Source organism: Sphaeramia orbicularis, chromosome 14, assembly GCF_902148855.1.
Source record: "Sphaeramia orbicularis chromosome 14, fSphaOr1.1, whole genome shotgun sequence".
NCBI classification, from domain to species: domain Eukaryota; kingdom Metazoa; phylum Chordata; class Actinopteri; order Kurtiformes; family Apogonidae; genus Sphaeramia; species Sphaeramia orbicularis.
Window position 1 is genome coordinate 16,332,617 of NC_043970.1, and position 15,261 is coordinate 16,347,877.

The window sequence follows — 15,261 nt, forward strand, 5'->3', positions numbered from 1 at the left end:
CTGTCGTCCGTTACAAAACTTTCAATCATCTTCTTCCCCGAAACTACAATTCCGATTGACTTCAAACTTGGTATACAGCTTCTTTATGATGATGTCAACAAAAGTTAGTGAAATTATTTGGATCCAGATCTGATTCTAGATTTGGTGCGACTTTGAAAAATTCCCCCATTATAAGAGATAGGAAGTGCCGGTAAGCTACAGGGCCATTGGTCCTATTTTTGATATTTTATCATATACATGGGTTGTCTTAGTTGGTGTTTTTAAAATCTTTTCTGTGTTTTATTTCATGATGTGCATTTTGCAATTTCGTTCTGTAACAGCATCTGGGATGTTTTTATTGAATGACAATTAATAAATCTGAATCTGAATCTGAGTTAGGGCGGGTCATGCCGAGGAAATATTGCTAACAACGCCAGAGGCAGGGTTCTGCTTAGCACTGACCACCTCTGGAACCTGATTGGACACCTCAGGTTGATTGACAGGTCACTGCGCCTCTCACTGAAAGATGCGCAATTATTGGAAATACAAACGAGAAAGGCAGAATAAATGTCTTTCAACTGACTGACACATATCGAGAGAACCTACTTTCATGGAATACATAATTCTGAGGTAGGTTTTAAGGTGGTTTCAGAATGAGTCACTGTTTTAAACTACTGACCATATGACTGCACATTTAGAGGAGAGATTTTGTCACCGATAGTTAAACTGTGTGAGTAGGCTAACGTTATGAAAGGCTAACGTTATGAGAGGCTTACGCTATCCTATGTTTGCCTCATGTTGAATCCATTTACATTCATGCAGCAGCTAGCGTGACCAGTAATACCTATAAACTGCTCCAGATTAAGTCATGATCATTTTATAATAACGAGCAAACACTACTGATGGATTTTTGGGTAAACTAAATAGAGTAGTCTTACATGTCACTGTTTCTAAAACAGCATCTTTCTGGACTACTTAAAAAAAAAAAAAAAAAAAAAAAAAGGGCAAAAATTGAGAGTATACCCACTTCTCCAGGGACCACTACATCACTAGTATTCAGCTCACATTTCATGTGTTGGTAACAGCTCCAATAAGTAACTTCCCCTCTAAATGTCTCTCACGGTTTAAAAGATTCGACAAGTCTGAAACTAAAATGTGAATAAAGAATATTTTTTTCTTCTTCCCTCTACCAGTTTTTCATGTGATGAGCCCTCAGATTTATATAAAGTACAAAGAAGATCAACCTTGTGAATACTTGTACTTGAGTCAAGAATCATCCTCCACTCCTGGTGCTGATGTTTAGGTGTGGCAAAATTAACAACCCTTTGACTCAGATTTACCCAAAATCCACTTTTTTAGCTCTTATATTGCAAAGGTCAATAGGTCAAAGGTGAACAGGTTTACAACTCAAAAACTGTGACTTGGTTGCACCTTTGCAGTGAAAGGACAATGGATTGAGTGTGTTGTCACTTCAAATCGCACTGGGGATGTTTAAACACTCAGGAGTAACCTCGCTCCAGTGGGATTCAGTCGGCAGCAGGAGAAGAGGGAGTTTATCCCGCATTAGAATTTGTGTGAAGCAACTGTGAGCCAAGAGCTGAGGGAGTTGTGAGCCCTTGGCTAACGGGGGTCTTAGTCCGAAGATGAGAGTAGAATGAAATGCCCTCTATATGTCTGCAGGCTGGAAGATGTCACTCGTCCAGTTCTGTGGGTTTGATGAAGGAACAGATGCATTAAAATCAGTCACTGTTAGGGTTCTGATTTCAGGTGAGAGGTTGTGAGGAAGACGCTCCTTAAGCTCCTACATCAGGCGTGTTAAACTCATTCTGGTTCAGGGGCCACCGTCAGCCCAATGTCATCTCAAGTGGGCCGGACCAGTACAATAATAACTTTTCAATAATAATCCAATTTTTTCTCTGTGCATTAGTATGAAAGTTAAATTACAGTATAAAAATGTGAAAAACCTCAGGAACCTGCAATATCTTTTTAAAAAAAAGTGCAGTTTCAACAATATTACACCTCTACTGATTAATAACAACATTTCCAGATCACAGTGGATCTACAAATGCAGAAAACATTTATTAACAGGCATAATATTGCTAAAATTGCACTTATTTTTCTTACAACATTTCAGATTCATATTTGTTCATTTAATTCACATTTTATTGTGACGGGATAGTTCGTAAATATAAATATTTTCAGAATGTAATTTTACTTTTTACCTCCGCCAAGGAGGTTACGTTTTTGCCGTTTTTGTTTGTTTGTTTGTCTGTTTGTTTGTTTGTTTGTTTGTTTGTTTGTTTGTTTGTTTGTTTGTCTGTCCGTTAGTGTGCAACATAACTCAAAAAGTTATGGACAGATTTGGATGAAATTTTCAGGGTTTGTTGGAAGTGGGATAAGGAAGAAATTATTAAATTTTGGTGGTGATCGGGGGTGGGGGGGCCCACGGGGGGTGCCACTGATCAGCCTTGGCGGAGGTCTGCACTCTCCGAGTGCTTCTAGTTTCACATTAAACCAAAGAGAACATTTGTATTTGTCATTATTTATAGACTATTGTGCTATTATTTTACTGGAGATCACACTGAGTTGTATGAGGCCAGTGAACACCCTTGACTGGTAATATTTTTTCATTTTGCAAATTCATCAAATTCATGGGACGGATTGGACCATTTGACGGGACGGTTTTGAGACGCCGACCTTATGTTTTACACCCCTGTCCTACATCATGGGGGTCAAACTCATTTTAGTTCAGGGGCCACATTCAGCCCAATTTGATCTCCAGTGGGTCAGACCGGTGAAATAAAAACAGAATAACCGATAAATAATGACAACTCTAAATTTTTCACTTTTTTTTCTCAGTGCAAAAAGAGGAAAATTACATTGTGAAAATGTTTTAATTAACAAACTATGCTTTTGCACAAAATGTGAATACAGTGGTCCCTCGTTTATCGCGGGGGTTACGTTCTAAAAATAACCCGCAATAGGCGAAATCCGCAAAGTAGTCAGCTTTATTTTTTAACAATTATTATATATGTTTCAAGGCTGTAAAACCCCTCACCACACACTTTATACACTTTTCTCAGACAGGCATTAACATTTTCTCACATTTCTCTCTTGTTTAAACACTCTCAAAGTTCAAACCTTCGTAGATTTAAAAAAAATAAGTACAGTATTATAGAATTAAACCAAATATCAAAACCTGTTTTTAGGCCCATTTCAGTCAGCATCTTTCTCTGCCTTTTGGGTGCAGAACGTTTCGTCGGCATTGTGGGTTTTGTCGGGGAGAAAACTTGCAAACATACAGCACTTCAGAGTCACACTGCTAGCGATCGAACATTTATGTAAATTTGGCAAGCCGAACGCATTCTGCACTGTACAGGAGACATGGCACGGAGGAGATTGATTGACAATGGTCTACAGTCCCTTAGCCAATCAGGATGCAGAACACAATGCGCGTTCATACGCTGTAAAAAAAAAAAAAAAAACATGCAAAATTGCACTAAAAAAAATCCGCGAAACAGTGAGGCCACGAAAGGTGAACCGTGTTATAGTGAGGGACAACTGTAACCTGAACCATGAACAACCAGAAATTTCTCAAGAAAAATGTGAATTTTAACAAAATTGTGCCTCAATTTATCATTTACACATGTGCATTACAGCGTACAGATTGTAGTGGATCTACAAAGGCACAACATATTTTGTAAAAAAATCTATTATTTAGCATTATGATCAAAACAACTTGTCAAGACTCAGTGACATCCTCGACTGTTAATCTGCAGTTTTTGCACTTCACAATTTCATCCCATGGGTCAGGTTGGGCATTTTGGTGGTCTGGTTTTGGTCCGTGGGCTGTATGTTTGACACCCTTGTCCTATGTCATGTGTATTAATCACATCCAATCAATAAAAAAAAAAAAAAATTAATATACACAAGGCAAGTGGTAATGATACTCATGCAGACAATTAACAGGTCAATCACTGTTAAGGTAAAATCCGTTCTTAAAAGTATAGGCATAAAGGCATCTCATATTGGAATATGTTACTTCCAGAGATGATGTTAATAATTAATCATATTGTTTTTAAATCACACCTTAAGAAATCTATAATCCCTGATGAAACAATGCTAAATTAATGTAACTACGTTTTTTTTTTTTTTTTTTCTTTTCTATCTATGTGCTTTGTAAATGTATAAATTGTAATATTTTTATATTGAGAAGTAATCATATTTTTAAAACAAATTTTAAGAAATCTGTAAATCAACAATGAAACAACGCTAAATTAATGTAACTATGTTTTTTTTTAATTTTCTATCTATGTGCTTTGTAAATGCATAAATTGGAATATTTTTATATTGGGAAGTAATCCTGTATTTAAAACAAATCTTAAGAAATCTGTAAATCAATAATGAAACAATGCTAAATTAATGTAACTACGTTTTTTTTTTCTCTTTTCTATCTATGTGCTTTGTAAATGTATAAATTGTAATATTTTTATATTGAGAAGTAATCATATTTTTAAAACAAATTTTAAGAAATCTGTAAATCAATAATGAAACAATACTAAATTAATGTAACTAAGTTTTTTTTTTTTTTTTAATTTTCTATCTATGTGCTTTGTAAATGCATAAATTGGAATATTTTTATATTGGGAAGTAATCCTGTATTTAAAACAAATCTTAAGAAATCTGTAAATCAATAATGAAACAATGCTAAATTAATGTAACTATGTCTTGTTTTTGTTCATTTTTTTGTCTGGGTGCTTTGTGAATTTAAAAATTGTAATACTTTAATATTGGGAATGGATCCCAAGAAGAATAGTCTTTGCTTTGGTAGAGACTAATGAGGATCCTTAAATAAATAAAAAAAAAAAAGAAATAGGCAGAAAATTCCTGATAAAACAAGACATAGAATCATACAATAATACAATAACAATAGTCTCAATCATCACTGAGGAGTGCATTTACCATTTATCTACCCGTGTTTTCTTATGTGCTTCTTATTTTTCGGTCCGGGCTATAACCTTTCGCAGCTCCCACCCAAAAACACTGGACCCACCCAGTACGCAGTCAGGGCTATAAGTGCCTGACGGTGAAAATTGACAAAAATGCCAGTCAGCACTGAAAAATGCAAATATAGTGATATAAAACACCAAGGTCATTCACTTACTTACTGGTGAGCTTTGAACAAGTGGATGGAAATGAAGGGGAATATGATGTTTATTTTCTGTCTTATCTTCTGGTTAATAAAGAATCCCTTTCTCCAACTAGTATGTTCCCGATATTTAATCATGTTGTATTTATACACAGTTAAAATGATGACAACGATGGCAACGTGTGTTTTATTTTAAAGTTTGACTGCTAATGAAACAGTGTCAGCGTGTACCAGCCCCCCCACAGAAGTGTTTCCATGACCTACAATATATGCTTGAGTCAAAAGACAAAAATGGGACATGGCAGCTCAGATCATTTACACTGGAACGACGAGCAGAGATATTTGTGGTAAAAATGATCTGTTTTCTTGCACTGTATTTTCACTTGACACTGGATAAAAAAGGGCTTTAAGTCAAAGAGGTGTGAGTCAATAATGTGTCTTTATGTTCCACATCATCATATTATCAAAGGTTTCTGTTTGATTTTGGATTTTGCTTTAGTTTTATTTAATGTTATGGGTGCACAAGTTTAGTTTTCAGTTGAGGAAATGACCATTTTAGTTTAACATATTTCCCAGAAATAGTGGGCGGGGCCTTTATTTACCTAAGCAACAGATGATGATGATGATAAACACAAGAATAAAAGGTACCAGGACAGTAGTTGAGGGACGTTTGCATTGAAGACAGGCCTTAATTTCAAATTTTCTAATTAATAAGTAAAAACAATGTGTCTGATTTAATGCGAAACCTTATTACCCCGCCCCCCCCAAAGGGGAGGTATTGTTTTTGGTTCGGTTTGTTTGTTTGTTTGTTAACACTCTAGCAGCAAAACTATTGGTTGAGTTCATACCACATTGGGTTTATAGATTGCCAGAGGCCCAGAATAGATCTAATTAAATTTTGGGAACAGTAGGTCAAATTTCCAATTTTTTATGAATTTTTAAAATCTTTTTTTTTTCATTCTCTTATAATGGGTGAAATTTCACATGCCTGTAGCAGCAAAACTGTTGGTTGAATTCATACCAAATTGGGTTTATAGATTGCCAGTGACTCAGAATAGATGTCTTTACATTTTGGGAAAAGTAGGTCAAAGTTCTATTTTTTATATGAATTTTTTAAATCTTTTTTTTCTCCAATTTACTTATAACACTGGTCTACAATTTTTTAGAAATGATTTGCTTCAGACATTAAATGTGCTAAATGTTACGTATTTTAATAAGATTAATTGGAAAATAAATGACAAAAGTGCCGGTTTGCTGATGTTTTCAAGGTATATGATTAAGTGTTATTACACATATATATTGGTTTATGTGCATTTATATAATAGTTTTATAAATCTTCCACTAAAGAGAACCTGTAAAGTGAATGTATTCTAATGTGCAGACAGTGTTTTGAAGTAGATCTTGTTGCTCTGAGACAAATATTCCTTTTGAGTCAAACCCATTCTCTCGTTAATTCTTGAGTTTCACATTTTGACCCAAGGCTGTATCTTGGAAAGTTCAGCCAACCAGCATTTTTGACTTGATTTTTCTTTATCAGTGACTCTCATGTGGTAAAATTTCATTACTTTTATTCTGGAAGCATTTTCCTTGTAGACCAGTGTAATGGGCGAAATTTCACGTCTATAAAAAAAATCACTTTTGTTTCAATTGACCTCAAACTTGGCACATATATAGAGGCAACGGATACGCTGAAATCCGCACACACATAGACATGATGCCATCAGCTGGATCAATGCTAAAATAAGCAACAATACGTGAAAGGGGCGGAGTTTGTTGTGCCTGGTACCACTTGTTTTGATCTACTCTTGTTTGCAATGCTAAAAATACCGCACTGCATTTTTCAAACAAAGGCAACACTTCCTTAACCATGTCAAAATAAGTGTCTCATTTCTTAGTAGAGCTTTTATTATGGAAATGTTGCAGTTGTACCTTTCCACAAATTACAGTTTCATTAAAATAGTATGACTCACGATCAAGATCAGCAATCAGACATTATGACTTAAGATGAATGATCTAGAACAGGGGTCTGCAACCTTTATTATCAAAAGAGCCATTTTGCCCCCTCTTCCGCCAAAAAAAAATAGTCTTGAGCCGCAAAAAAATAACAGAGCTTATAAACTTTTAAAAGTTTTAATCTTTTTTACATTTTATCTGTTACAACCACTGAATACAACAAACAGAAGTGCAGTGTGGAATGGATTCTGGAGTATGATTACTCTAAAAGTACACAGTAAAAGTATTTCATAGTATTTGTGCTAATAGTATATGAAGTACTAATACCAAAAATACTAAATTCATGACGTACTCATTGGAAAAAAAAAAAAATCATCATTGAATTTAGTCTTAAAGCCTATTTCAGATGAAAAAACAAACATTTTTGGAGCTTGGAAGGGATTTTTGAGTATGATTACTTCAAAAGTACACAGTAAAAGTAGTTCATAGTATTTTTGCTAATAGTATTTGAAGTACTAATACCAATTGTAAAAAATTCATGAGGTACTTATTGGAAATCATAATTTTATTCATCATTGAATTTAGTCTTAAAGCCTATTTCAGACGAAAACAAACACTTTTGTAGCTTGGAATGGAATCTGTTGTAGGATTACCCCAAAAGTACACAGTACTTATACTCATTCAGTTGCTCTATGAAAAGTATCGCTATTTATGAAAATTATTCTCTTCAAAACTCAACACTGCCTCCGCAGTTCCCAGTTGTACTGCTCCATATTCTCCCGGAAAATGGACAGAATTATGTGAGTAATATACAAAGGACGGACAGAACCCTCCGTCTGTATCCGTCTGCGTCTTTAACGTAGAGCATAAATGAGTACAACAAAATACTTTTGTTGTCTGGAAGGCACATTCCCTCCATGCAGCTCATCTATCGTAATTGTCAAATAAGTAGCGCACAAGAAAAACGCTAGCGTCTGGCTTGACCATACAGAGGAGAATCGCGGCTGGCTTGACCGCAGTAAAGGGAGACACTACAAGGAGGCTGAAGAGCCGCAGGTTGCCGACCCCTGGTCTAGAACTATAAAATGTTTGATATACATGGGTTATATTGGCAACTTTTTGATCCATTCATATATACAGTCTGATCCAAACTACATCCAATTCTGTATTATTCTATACCATAAACAGCTGCATCTTTTCATTACCAGCCTCTTAGTGACCCAACTCCATGTATTAACAGTAAAGGTAAAAATAAATATTCCCTGGCTAATAATGTCTGTACCACTATCAGGCCCTATTGTTAAAGGAATGTATAGAAAAATAACTCATGCACGGTGGTGTTTGGTGGCGGCCATGTGTGAATGTTGTGTTTACAAACAGCAAACAACAAGTCTGGGTGATTATATGTTTAATTTATAGCTCTTCATTTTTATTTATTTATTTATTTTTTTGCTGAAACTTTTATGCTCTACTTTTTTAACGCTTGACGTGGTGCGTTCAGACATCCTCTTCTAGCGCCGTGTGTGTAATTAACTTTTGTCTGTGCCTTTCATCAGCATAAACTGTGAAACTTAATAGAGATACAGCCAGAACAAAGAATGCAAAAAAAAAAAAAAAAATGGGGCTCTGTCACAGGAATCAGACTCCTGGGAGAACAGTGCGATAAACCATTCTGCGTGGCTCTACTTTGGTGACGGTACACGTGAATGCATTAGCATTTTCAGTATGTGTCTCTTTTTGGTGCCCGTGGGGACCTTTATGGACACACTGAATCTGCATTTGGCTATTAATTATCAAAGGAAAATGCATTATTTAGCCCACACTCCTCCTTTTTGTGCAATTACCTTCCAAGCTTCTCCTTTTCTTACAATTACCCAGGGACAGAGTCTGCCTCATGGCTCCGCTGTGGCCTGACTCCTACAGCTCATTGTAGGCAGAACAAGAGCCACACAAAATTAAAAGGCCTCTACTAAATAACAAACTTTTTTAATTGCCAGACCTGGTTTTCACCACCTTAATCTGGGTTCAAGATTAATTGAGAAGCAGTTCATATTTCACTTAACTAACACATGTGTCATACATATGTATTAGGTGCTTCCACCTCTGATTAAATGAACTGAAGCCGTTTCATAGAGTTTGTGTTAATACCGACAGTGTATCGAACAAAAAAAAGATACTGTCTTTATTGAAAATCCATTATCTTCTCATCTATATAATTACAGATAACGTAGATGAGAACACTGATATAATCCTTCCCGCTCCTTCCTTATTGTCCATTTTTCTAAGTTATGTAGGTCCAGAATGTGTTTGCATGACATTAGCACAAAGACGGAAAGAAAACTGAAACATTTCAGGTAGATCACTCCATTAGCGAGTCTGGGAGTTGGTTATCAATACTCAATAAGCAAGACAGGTGTGCAGTCACTAACCCAATAAGTCTGGTCTGTAAACTGCCTGAATCTATGGTGAATTTGTTATCGTACCTTCTTGAAACCTGTGGTCAAACAAATTTAAGCGTGTATGTATTTGACATGCACAAAAATAATTTAAAAGTGTAATATGTAATGTGTGAGCATATATTAATCACTTATTTTCAATGTATGAATAGATCATAATGTACCTTAATAAAATCAGGACCTTCCCTGTGCTCACACCCATTATAGGACCCCCTTATCTGCTCCTCTACAGTGATAACAGTGTGCAACACCAGCTACTGTTAGCTTAGAAATGGTGTTAACAAATCACTGGTTCACAGCACACAACACAAGCATAATGCAAAGCACACAAGCATATGCAAATGTTAGACATGGCACCTTAAATATAACTACATAGACACAGAATGTGTTACTGATATAATTGTGTAATATGCAAATGTTACATGAGAAGCATATTATGTATCTATGTGCGAAACAGATGGACCTAATATTTGAGATTATATATACTGTATATATACACATTGCTGTGCAGAAACTACATTTCTGTATGGCTTTCTTTGACTTAAAAGCTTAAAAATGTTTTGGTTCAGTCCTGTAGTCAGTATTTGACTGATGCAGGAGCTGCCTCTGTGTTTGCCCAGTATGTGAGGACTGGAGCAGAAATATCACTGTCAAAAACACATTAAGGGCTGTTTGGGAGCTGTAATGATGAATATGCTGATTCCCGGTTCCAGCCCAGGTGACCAGGGGTAGTCCAGAGTCCCAAACTAACCCTGTGTGTTTTCCAGTGTGTCCTGCGCCTGCTGCAGTTGAAGGCAGCCTGGCAGTGCAGGGTACAGAGTGTTGGCTGCAGAGCGGTTCTCTGAGACAGCAACAGCTGCCTCCCATCAATATTAACAGGCAGTGGTTAACATTGGCTGCCCCCAGTGGTGAGGTGCTGTGCTTTCTAAGACCCTCAGGAGGCTCTGCAGCCTCTCCACCTTGACAGCACCATCATCACTTATTCATCCAACACCTGTCACCCCCCCCCCCCCCCCAACCCCTCCTACCCCTGACTGCCAAACAGTAGAGCTCATGAGCTCATAGCTGCCTTTCCAAATCTGCTGAATTGCTTCTTTGTGTTTTAACATCCCCCTTCAAAACCTACTCACACAGTGCAGTGCACATCCTCACCTCGCAACGATACGGTATACGTGCATGTTAAATGGAACAAAGCAGTTGGCTCAAACACTGCATTGGGGATGATTTAGACTAATGTGAAAAACTAATGGCAGTGCCATTACTCCAAACAGCCTCCACTTAGCTGTGCAGACAGACTGGATTGGCTGTTTCCTGAAGATAGGCACATTTCAGTGACTCTGGAGGTGTTTTGTGGAGCATTGTTAGAGGATGCCAGGAAGCTCTGTTAGTTACCCGAGCAGCTGTTGTATACACTAGTTCAAGAACGTCCAAACACACAAGTGAAGGGGTAATATCAAACACTTGTTTTTCAACTCTTGACTTTCCGTGAAAAATTGTGATGCAACCATTGTTTTGCATCACAAAAGGATTAAAGGCCTTTCCTACAATAAGCACAATATCCGTTAATCAGTTAGCTCACGCATTTCAGTCTCTCCAAGCTGTACCTTACAAACTCCATTCATTTTGGATGGCAAAACCAGAGCAGGAAAAGAATGCATGGGGAGGAAGAATAGATCTGTCAAGAGAAATGCATCTGTGAATAGCATTTTCTGCTTTATTAGTCATACTTAATAGCTTTGAAGGAGCTGTGAGGAATGTGAAAGCCTTCTATCCCAAATCCATAACTTGCGGCAAATAGTTTTTGTGATCAAATAATATCATCTGACAATTTAATTATTCATAGAGAGGCCCGGTTTTGTGTTTAGATGCCACTATTGAGAAAGAATTTTTTTAGAAGGCAGAACAAAGCACACATGATATGAATTAAACTGTACACACTGTCATTGGCTGAAAACGTAACATCTGCAATCAGACTGTGCCATTGTGTGCCTGTGTTTTTCCCCACTTCCCTGGTTTTTAAGGAGCTGACACTGATTTCTTTTGGTGTTTCATTGCTATTTTAAAACACCACTAACAAGGGAGGATACATTTTCTTTTTGTCATGAAAAGGCTTAAACAGTTGGCCAATTATTTACTGTATGAGTAATTAGTCCGAGTTATTATCGTTTTGACATTTTCAGAGTTTTTTTTTTTTTTTATTTTTATTTTGTCTTTCTGTTTGGTTTTGGATTTTAGTCTAGTTTTAGTTCATGTTATGAGTGCACACGTTTAGTTTTCACTTGAGGAACTGATCATTTTAGCTGTAGTGGGCGGGGCCTTTATTTACCTAAGCAACAGATGATGATGATGATGATAAACACAAGAATAAAAGGTACCAGGCCATTATTTGAAGGAGGTTTGTATAAAAGGCAGGCCTTTATTTCAAATTTTCTAATTAATAAGTAAAAACAATGTGTCGGATTTAACGTGAAACCTTATGTTGATCTACTCTGGTTTGCAATGTTGAAAGTACTGCCCGGCATTTGTCTATAAAGGCAACACATCTTTAACCATGCCAAAATAAAAGTCCTGGTAAAAGGTGATAATACTTGATACTCATCACTGATTTATTCTTGTTTATGATGAACCTTTGATCAGGAGTCAGTAATGAACCAAATCAAAAGATAGACTTCAATCGTCTAAAAAAAAAGTGAAGTTGATTTTCTGCAATTTTGTATTCTCATTCTTATTTAATTCATTTTTAATAACATACCATTGCTTAGCAAGTTGTTCTTTGTACATTTTTTGTACTTGTCTTAAGTAAACTGCTGTCTCCTCAGAAATGTAACCACTGAATCTCGTGTCATAATAACCATTGCCTGTCTATGTGTGATCAGTGTTGAGGAGATTTAAACGACATGTACACTACCAGTCAAAAGTTTGGACTCACCTTCTCATTTAAATGGCATGTGATGGACCACAGATGACCAATAAGTGCTCAGCATCACTGGAAACTCCTTCAAGACTTTTGGAAAACATTTCAGGTGACTACCTCATGAAGCTCATTGAGAGAATGCCAACAATGTGCAACGCAGTAATAAAAGCAAAATGTGGCTGTTTTGAAGAATCTAAAATATAAAACATGCTTTGAGTTATGTCACAGTTTTTTTAACTACATAATTCCGGGTGTGTTCATTCATAGTTTTGACGCCTTCAGTGAGAATCTACAATGAAAATAGTCATGAAAATAAAGAAAAAACAGGAGAGTCCAAACTTTTGACTGGTAGTGTAGTTGAACTACGTAGTTACACTACATTTTGCTGTAACTTGCTGGTAGTTAAACTATTCATATTCATATTTTGTGCTGCATCAAGTCGTTCAAACACCTTTTGGGAAATTTTTGGGACTTTAATTGCTCGATTTGCAAACTACAATTTTTGGCAACAACATAAAATTAAGGCTTTTTTAGTTTCGTTTTTTGTAATATAAATTCACCATTGAACCCAAAACAGTCCCTTTTTCTTTCATCCCAAATTGCTTTGAAGGCATGATCATGTCATGACATCACAACCAACACTGCCTCTGATTGGCTTACCCTAACCGCACTTGAATGCGTCGCAGATGTGCATTTATCATTACTAACATTGTGTGGTCGTCATCATCATGGACACCCCTCCCACCAGTGCCACCCCCACCATGACCATATTTAAACGAATACATGACGTTGGATGTTGATGCTTCTTCAGACTCGACCTATGTTTTGTGAGCTGTGTAAGAAAAATAAAGTAGCTGCTAAAAGTACTTTTTGTAGCAGCAGTTTTACAAACTACATTTCTCCAGAGGTAGAAATGTAGTTTGTTTGAACTACTGCCATGCTGAACTACTAGTTTTACAAGCTACACTACCAGTCAAAAGTTTGGACTCACCTTCTCATTTAAATGGCATGTGATGGACCACAGATGACCAATAAGTGCTCAGCATCACTGGAAACTCCTTCAAGACTTTTGGAAAACATTTCAGGTGACTACCTCATGAAGCTCATTGAGAGAATGCCAACAATGTGCAACGCAGTAATAAAAGCAAAATGTGGCTGTTTTGAAGAATCTAAAATATAAAACATGCTTTGAGTCATGTCACAGTTTTTTTAACTACATAATTCCGTGTGTGTTCATTCATAGTTTTGACGCCTTCAGTGAGAATCTACAATGAAAATAGTCATGAAAATAAAGAAAAAACAGGGGAGTCCAAACTTTTGACTGGTAGTGTAGTTGAACTACGTAGTTACACTACATTTTGCTGTAACTTGCTGGTAGTTAAACTATTCATATTCATATTCTGTGCTGCATCAAGTAGTTCAAACACGTTTTGGGAAATTTTTGGGACTTTAATTGCTCGATTTGCAAACTACAATTTTTGGCAACAACATAAAATTAAGGCTTTTTTAGTTTTGTTTTTTGTAATATAAATTCACCATTGAACCCAAAACAGTCCCTTTTTCTTTCATCCTGAATTGCTTTGAAGGCATGATCATGTCATGACATCACAACCAACACTGCCTCTGATTGACTTACCCTAACCGCACTTGAATGCATCGCAGATGTGCATTTATCATTACTAACGTTGTGTGGTCGTCATCATCATGGACACCCCTCCCACCAGTGCCACCCCCACCATGACCATATTTAAACGAATACATGACGTTGGATGTTGATGCTTCTTCAGACTCGACCTATGTTTTGTGAGCTGTGTAAGAAAAATAAAGTAGCTGCTAAAAGTACTTTTTGTAGCAGTAGTTTTACAAACTACATTTCTCCAGAGGTAGAAGTGTAGATTGTTTGAACTACTGCCATGCTGAACTACTAGTTTTACAAGCTACACTACCAGTCAAAAGTTTGGACTCACCTTCTCATTTAAATGGCATGTGATGGACCACAGATGACCAATAAGTGCTCAGCATCACTGGAAACTCCTTCAAGACTTTTGGAAAACATTTCAGGTGACTACCTCATGAAGCTCATTGAGAGAATGCCAACAATGTGCAATGCAGTAATAAAAGCAAAATGTGGCTGTTTTGAAGAATCTAAAATATAAAACATGCTTTGAGTCATGTCACAGTTTTTTTAACTACATAATTCCGTGTGTGTTCATTCATAGTTTTGACGCCTTCAGTGAGAATCTACAATGAAAATAGTCATGAAAATAAAGAAAAAAACAGGGGAGTCCAAACTTTTGACTGGTAGTGTAGTTGAACTACGTAGTTACACTACATTTTGCTGTAACTTGCTGGTAGTTAAACTATTCATATTCATATTTTGTGCTGCATCAAGTAGTTCAAACACGTTTTGGGAAATTTTTGGGACTTTAATTGCTCGATTTGCAAACTACAATTTTTGGCAACAACATAAAATTAAGGCTTTTTTAGTTTCGTTTTTTGTAATATAAATTCACCATTGAACCCAAAACAGTCCCTTTTTCTTTCATCCTGAATTGCTTTGAAGGCATGATCATGTCATGACATCACAACCAACACTGCCTCTGATTGACTTACCCTAACCGCACTTGAATGCATCGCACATGTGCATTTATCATTACTAACGTTGTGTGGTCGTCATCATCATGGACACCCCTCCCACCAGTGCCACCCCCACCACGACCATATTTAAACGAATACATGACGTTGGATGTTGATGCTTCTTCAGACTCGACCTATGTTTTGTGAGCTGTGTAAGAACAATAAAGTAGCTG

The 15,261-nt window shown here is 36.6% G+C and overlaps 1 protein-coding gene across 1 annotated transcript in view; it reads right to left on the minus strand.

Annotated features, from left to right (window-relative positions):
• Positions 1–15,261, minus strand: part of kirrel3a (kirre like nephrin family adhesion molecule 3a) — a 520,880-nt gene that overhangs the window by 157,845 nt on the left and 347,774 nt on the right. The gene's annotated exons all lie outside the window — the stretch shown is intronic.